The sequence below is a fragment of the Heliangelus exortis genome, chromosome 24, assembly GCF_036169615.1.
Source record: "Heliangelus exortis chromosome 24, bHelExo1.hap1, whole genome shotgun sequence".
In the NCBI taxonomy this organism is placed as follows: domain Eukaryota; kingdom Metazoa; phylum Chordata; class Aves; order Apodiformes; family Trochilidae; genus Heliangelus; species Heliangelus exortis.
Window position 1 is genome coordinate 1,877,966 of NC_092445.1, and position 7,485 is coordinate 1,885,450.

The 7,485-nt window shown below is 53.1% G+C and overlaps 1 long non-coding RNA gene across 1 annotated transcript; it reads right to left on the reverse strand.

Moving 5' to 3' along the window:
• Window positions 1–2,182: 2,182 nt before the first annotated feature.
• On the reverse strand, window positions 2,183–5,368 carry LOC139807160 (uncharacterized). The gene is made up of 2 exons (XR_011730482.1): window positions 5,199–5,368; window positions 2,183–2,528 (listed from the first exon to the last, which is right to left on the reverse strand). It is a non-coding gene; the product is annotated as an uncharacterized lncRNA (long non-coding RNA).
• Window positions 5,369–7,485: the final 2,117 nt, after the last annotated feature.

Sequence of the window (7,485 nt, forward strand, 5' to 3'; positions counted from 1 at the left end):
CTGATGCAGGAATTGCTGTGACTGCTGTCCCAAGCACAGGTTCTTTGGGACTGAAGCTGCCTGACCCAGTAATTATCACAGAAGCTAAATTACTGCTAAAATTAGGTGCCTGTTAACATCATAGCTTCTGGGCAACACCACAACACTTAGTAATCCTGCAGTCTATGAGCAATTCAGGACCCATCATAATTTTCATGAAAAACTGTCCTTAGGGTGAGAGTTTCTGTGCAAGGTCTCTGTTTTCCATTAGGCCATATTTTACACATAGAAAAAAAAAAAAATAAATCTGTTCAGATGCTTAAGCAATTCAATTCAGTTCAATGGGTTCAGCTGCAAAAGGGGTTGTCACCCCTGAATTTTAGTTTTGTTTGTAAGCTTTCAGTCATGAACTTTGAGGAGAGTTTTGGGGTGTTATGGCACTTGGCTCCAGGACAGCTCATGACCAAACAAAACCCAGGACAGGTCACACACTGACACCCCCCACAGCCACCAGGACAGGCAGAGCCCAAAGCCAAGCTGTGTTTTCTCCTGTCCTGTTGTCCTGGTCTTCCCCCTGCAGCCAGCATTCCTGCTGGGGTATAATTAATAAATTATATTTATTAATATAAACATTAATATTTATATATATAAAGCACCTATCACCATATTGATAAACATTCTTTGGAACCACTCTGACAGCAGAGGTAAGAACAGGAGTCAGCCTGTTAGTACCTCAGCACTTCTGTTTCCAACCAATTTAAAAAAAACTAAAACAAAACCAAAAAGCCACAAGACTTTGCTGCCAGCCTGCCTGGGAAGGAGAGCCCAGAGCTGGGTCTGGAGTGGGGTGATGGAGGGGCTCATGCACCATGAGGATGCAGTAGCCTGAGCCTCCAGGTCCTGATGGTGCCACACCAGCTCAAGGACTAAAACAAGTTCTCTGACTTCAAACTTCTCCAAACATGCTGTGTTCTGACCTTCCCCAACCCCAGGGCCTCATCCCACCCACTGCAAACCCCAGCAAAGTGCAGCTGAGGTTTGGGTCCACTCAACCCCCCCATTCTGGTACAATCCTCTTTGTACACACTCTGTACACAACTGGGAATAACCACTTTGCTGTTTCCCTGGGCAATTGTGGCATCTGTCTTGTCCATTCCTGCCCAAAGGAGGCTGCAGGTGGGACCTCTTTATTCCTTCTGGAGGGTAAAATGCTCCTCAGAGCTGAGCAGTGGCCTTGGCTCTGCACACCAGGCTCTGGCTGGAACTCTAAACACCAGAGTTATCAGTCCTAGAAGCAGCCACTGTCTGAGAAACTTGCTGTTCATTCCAGCAAGTGCAGCTCCTTACAAGACACTGAGCTAAAAGTAAAAGCACAAGACAGAAAATCACCTTTATCCTGGCCCAACCCAGGACACCTGGCCAGCTCTCAGCTTTTGACATTTGCTACCAGTTTCCTGGAAAAAAACAAAAGAAAAGAACAAAACCATCTGGAGTGATTTCCAGGAGAAGTGTGGGGCTCTGCATGCAATCCTGATGTCCATTCCAGGCCAAAACCCAGCACTGGGCTCCTCTGCAGCAGCTGAGAGAAGAATGCTGAGCCTTGAATGGGAAACATGGCTGGAAGATAAACCCCAAATACTCAGGATGAGCTCCTTGTGCCCCAGCCTGTGGGGGTCCAGGCTGCAGGCACAGTACTGTGAGCTTTGTTGGGTGACCAGGAGGTGCTTTTTGAGTCCACCTGACCCACCTCAGGGCATCCCCTTGCCACCTATCACCCCCCTATCACTCCCCTATTTTGCAGCGTGCAGTGTCAGACCCACCCAGGCAGCCAGGACTCTGTCTCCCTGCATTCCCAGCACCTTTTTCCCCCTTCCTGCTCCAGACCCTGCTCAGGTTCAGCCACCTGCACAAGCCACAGGCTGCAGGACCATTCTGGTGCCCAGGAAGGTCCCTGCTGAGCCTGCCCTGTGCCACCCAGCAGCTCTCAGGCAGCCCCTGGGCCAGGCTGGGGGAGCAGGGATGGCTCTGAACTCTGGGTTGTACTGGGAGAGAGGGTCTGGGCAGAGGCATCTGCAGAGCTGGAGACTTTTGCTTCCTTTCTGACAGCAGCAGGAGGGGTGTTGTGAGGCACAGGCTCATTTCACAGCAGGATCAGTGTCCCTGTCCTCAAAAAAGAGACAAGACACCAGCAGGGGAGGAAGCAGATGGGAGGGGCTGAAGAAACTTACTTCACCCTGTAATTTTTTCTGCACGATGTCAGCTGAGCAGGAGACACTGTAAAAACCCCAGAGAATCCCAAACCCTTTTGGGGTTTTCCCTTGCCAGGAGTTAGGAGTGGTTCCTAGGGACAGGGGCTGGCAGCCCAGATGCTGGATGGTGCTTTCACTTCCAGCTCTCACTTCATGCCACATCCTTTAGTCATCCAGCCCAGCAGCCACTTCTTCCTGGGGTTTTCAGCTGGCAAAGGGAGGAGGGGACAGAGCAGGCAAGCAGAAATTCTCCTATTACATCCTGCACCACGTGGATGGTAACTGGAGTTTCTTCTTGCACTGACAAAGGGAAAGACATTACTCTCAGTGGGAATTTCAGCAGCAGTCAGCAGCCACGTGTTGGTCACAGAATATCATTTTTGGTGTCATGGCCATAATCCTGACTCTGCACTGAGCCATGTCCCTGCCTTCCCCTCGCCTGGCTGGGGACAGGGGCTGCTCTACATCCCTGCACTCCCCAGCATCCCTGGGAGGAGGCAGCACCCAGCTTCAGCTCCACAAAGCACCTGGAATGGCTCCCACCTCCTCCCCACTCCCCAGGGTTTTGGGTTTTGAGGGGTGTTATACAAGGGCTCCTTTTATAGCCCATGGCAGTAACTCCTCATTGCAGTATTTGGTAAGGTGGATTTCTAATGATGTGCTCAGGGGTGTGGAGAGAAATGCAGAAATGCACAGGGCTCATCTGGGAGCCGAGGCAGTGGCTGACTCCAAGTCACCCTCAGTACCTGCTGTACCCCAAAAATGCTGTGGAGATACAAACACAGCCATACAGATTTACATTGACATCCCAATAGTTCAAGGGCAAAAGTTGTAGAGAGTGATGAGGTCTCCCCTGAGCCTCCTCTTCTCCAGCCTCAACACCCCCAGCTCCCTCAGCCCTTCCTCACAGGACTTGTGCTGGATCCCTTCCCAGCCTCCTTGCTCTTCTCTGGACCTGCTCCAGCACCTCAATCTCCTTCCTGAACTGAGGGGCCCAGAACTGGACACAGGACTCAAGCTGTGGCCTCACCAGAGCTGAGCACAGGGGCAGAATCCCTTCCCTGGACCTGCTGGCCACGTTGTTCCTGAGCCAGGCCAGGATGCCATTGGCCTTCTTGGCCACCTGGGCACACTGCTGGCTCCTCTTCAGCTTCCTGGCAATCCAGACCCCAGGTCCCTTTCTGCCACTCTGTGCCCAGCCTGGAGCTCCCCATGGGGTTGTTGTGTTGAACCTCATCCCGTTGGGATCAGCCCAACTCTCCAGTCTGTCCAGGTCCCTCTGCAGAGCCCTCCTGCCTTCCAGCTGATCCACACTTCCCCCCAGCTTAGTGTCATCTGTGAATTTGCTGCTGATGGACTCAATCCCCTCATCTAAATCATCAATAAAGATATTAAACAGCACTGGGCCCAACACTGATCCCTGGGGGACACCACGGCCGCCATTTTGATGCAGCCCCGTTCAGCACCACTCTCTGGGCCCGGCCCTCCAGCCAGTTCTTAACCCAGCACAGATGCCCCTGTCCAAGCTGTGGGCTGACAGCTTTTTCAGGAGAATCCTGTGGGAGACGGTGTCAAAGGCTTTGCTGAAGTCCAGGTAGACCACATCCACAGCCTTCCCCTGCCTGCAGAGTTTTGCTGCCTGTCCCCTGCCAGCCCTGATGGCTGCAGGGCTCTGGATGTTCCCGGGTCCTCACACACCTCTGGGACTTGGCAGGGGATCCTCACTCCACCCCTTGGAGCTCTTTCCCCTGTGGATCAGGAGCCCCCAGGACTCAGCCATCATCTCTGTGTTTGGTTGGGCAGCCCAGGGCAGGTCCAGCCCCCTCCTCAGGCCATGGCTGCCAACCCCCAGCCCCACTTGGAGCTAAGCCCAGGACACATGGAGATCACCTCTGATGGCCTCACAACTCTTCCAAAGGCAAAGCAGCCCTTTGCTTTCCCTTCTGCTCCCCTCTCAATTTCTTTCAAGCACTAAACCAGGGCAGACATACACACACACACACACAAAAAAAAAAAAAAGACAAAGAAAGGGAAAGAAAAGAAAGGGGCGACCTCCATCCAGGCAGTAAAATGCCATCTGTCTCCTGATGGCTCGTGTGACACTGACAGACGTGCACTGCAGTGAGCCCAAGGCACAGCAGGCTGTGAGCCCCAGCATGGCAAAGGAGCCTCCATCCTGCCCCAAACCCCCAAAACTTTTTGAGCCTGGAGAAAAAAAAATTAATCGGGTGGATCCTTGGTGTCCTTCCTGCAGGGAAAGGTGCCCAGGGCGATGTTGGAGGTGGCACTGCTGGACTTTGAGCAGGGCTGACTCTGCCACCTGACTTTCCACTGGGCCAAGTTCCCCAAGGATCCCCCTGTTTCCCTCTCCAAAGCAGCTCCTGGCAAACAAAGGAGAACAGCAGGCAGCCCCTGACCCCCCCAGCCCAACTCCCTCCTGACCCCCAGGGAAGGATCCTGGCTGACCCTGGGAGCCTCTTGGGCTGGGAGAGCAGAAAGGAGCTGAAGGAAAAGAGGAGCTGTGGGATGGCCCTGCAGACACTGACACAAAGAGGGAAACTGAGCTCAGGTTTCCTGGGAGCACAGATGTCTCTGGATGACACCACATGTCCCAGAACAAGATATGTCTCAGTTCTGTCCCAGAGGATACTGTGGGGACGTTCCCATGCAGTAGGTGGAAGAAGAGAAGCCCCAGATGTTCCTGATTTCCCTGGACTCCCAGCAGTGCTCATCACCAAATATGTGAGAGGACCTCACCAGTTCAACCAGTTTGGGGCTCACTGCTCATCTCCTGACCCTGTCTCCTGGGAACAGGGCTGCAGGAGTCACCAGCCATACACAGAGCTGGGGACAGTGATGTGAGGGGATGCAGGAGTCTGCTGTCCTCTGCCTGCCAAGGGACCACCAGGATGCTCCATAAGGTTTCACAGCCCTTCCCAAGGGTGAGGCATCCTGCCAGGCTCTGGGTACCTTCCTTGAGGAGTCCTGGAAGTCCAGGGTAGGAGAAGGTGTGGCAAGTCCCTTTTGCTTCTTGAGCAGCCTGAGAGCCACTCGTGGCTCAGCACAGCCCAGAAGGGAGAAGGAGATTCTGCTGCCAACACAGCACCACCCAACCCCTGCTCCACCTTTGAGCCTGGCAACATTTGGTGCTTTTCCAAACCTCTGAGCCCAAAGGCAGGTGAGGACCTTGGCCTGCAAGTATTTGCTTTATGGGTTTTTATTTTTTATTTTATTTATATAGGAGAAAGAGAGCTACAGTTTTTGCAGATGCAGCTTCCCAGGGCACCCTCAGAGGAAGGAGGGCAGGGAAGGAGCAGTCAGGTCACTGGATACCCAGGTTGGGGTGGGAGGATGCTTTAGCACAAAGCCAGCTTGGCCACTGTCCCACCTACACCAACAAGTCCTGGTGACACCCAGGTCCTGTCAGATGAAGCCACCAGAAAAATGACACATTTCACTCTACGTCCTCCTGCCTTCAGGGACAGGGCTGGTCCTTGGCATTGATAAAGGGATGAGGGAAGGGATGGGCACGTGTCTGTCTCACAAGGGTGGGCAAAGAAACAGGAAGAGTGGTCTGGGGACACTCAGGATAATGCCACAGAGCCATGGGACACAATGCCAGGGCAGCACCCCTCTCCCTTGCTGGCTGCAGCAGGTTGGTGTTGATGTCCAGAGAAGCTGCACTGAGACCCCCAGAGCTCACCATGAACCTGAGCTGTGAGGCTTGGAGGACCCCAAGCATCTCACATGCAATTTGCCAAGCAGACCCCTAGTGTCATCCCCCCCCCCCCCAGCTCCTAAGCACAGGTTTGCTGCCCACCAGCATCTTTCCACATGTACCTATATCATTTGACCCCAGAGATTGGTCTTCTGACCTGTGCAGCTATCCCTGACACTGCACTCATCTCTGGTGACACCTTTAGTGACCCCTTGCCATGTCCTGTCCCCATCCAAACCTGCCCTGGCTGTGTCTCCAGGGCTTTTGCAAAAGGATGGTGCAAGTGTCAGATGATGGGCACCAGGGCTGTCTTGGGAACACGGAGAGCATCAGGATGTGAAGGGCTTTAAGCCAAAACAATAATGGTCACAACAGGGGACAAAAGACCCTAGGGGAACCCTGGAGTGGTTATTATTGTAGGAAAACACTTGGCCTCAGCCCACAGTCCAGTGAAAGGATGGAGATGGGTGTTACTGGGGCTGGGAGATGTGGGGCTGCCCACACCCCAGCCCTGCAGGAGCCACCATCCTGAGTGGAGAGAAACACTGGAACAGCCTGGCCCTGCTCTGTTTAACCTGGCTAATGATTAGCTGGAGAGGACGTGGCCATCCAAGGGCAGAGGGTGAGAGCAGCCCTTCTGCCTTTGCTTACACAGCACACACAGCTGAGCCATTCCCACAGCCAACACCCAGAGAGCCCCAGCCCGGAGGGAAATGCCAAATCTGAGGGCTTGGGTTAGGGGGGCAGCCCAGAGGATGCTGCCCAACCCAGCTCTGCTCAAAACTTCCCCCAAACAGGAGCTGACCCCACTGTATACAGATGGGGCTCTCTGCAGAGCAGTTTTTGCAGCCAAAGGCAAATCCAGGGACCTGGGATCTCATTTTTGTCTTTGTGGCATCCATCAGAAGTTGAGTCAGAAGTTAATGTGAAGTCCTGCTGGTCGCAAAAAGGGTTTTCTTGTGTGTCTCACACCTGGGGACCCCACAAGCCTTGCTACAACACCTCCTTACCCACCCCCAGAGCAGGTACTTTCCCCTTCAGGGCCAGCTTCAGTGACTGAACAACCCTGTTCAGTTCTCGTGATATTTGGAGACCTTGGTCAACCTCATCTAAGCCCAGACTCAAATCCCTCTTCTGATTCAGCAGACCCAGAATATTTTCTGTCATTTCATTACTCCTTCACTCCACACCCTACAGGCAGCATGTGATAAAATGGCTCAGAAAAAGCAGCAAATCCCAGTCCCAGGTATCTTATAAATTTTCATATGTTCTTGAGTTTCTAAGGCTTTATTTCCTTCCTTCCTTCCTTCCTTCCTTCCTTCCTTCCTTCCTTCCTTCCTTCCTTCCTTCCTTCCTTCCTTCCTTCCTTCCTTCCTTCCTTCCTTCCTTCCTTCCTTCCTTCCTTCCTTCCTTCCTTCCTTCCTTCCTTCCTTCCTTCCTTCCTTCCTTCCTTCCTTCCTTCCTTCCTTCCTTCCTTCCTTCCTTCCTTCCTTCCTTCCTCCCTTCCTCTCTTCCTCTCTTCCTCTCTTCCTCTTTTCC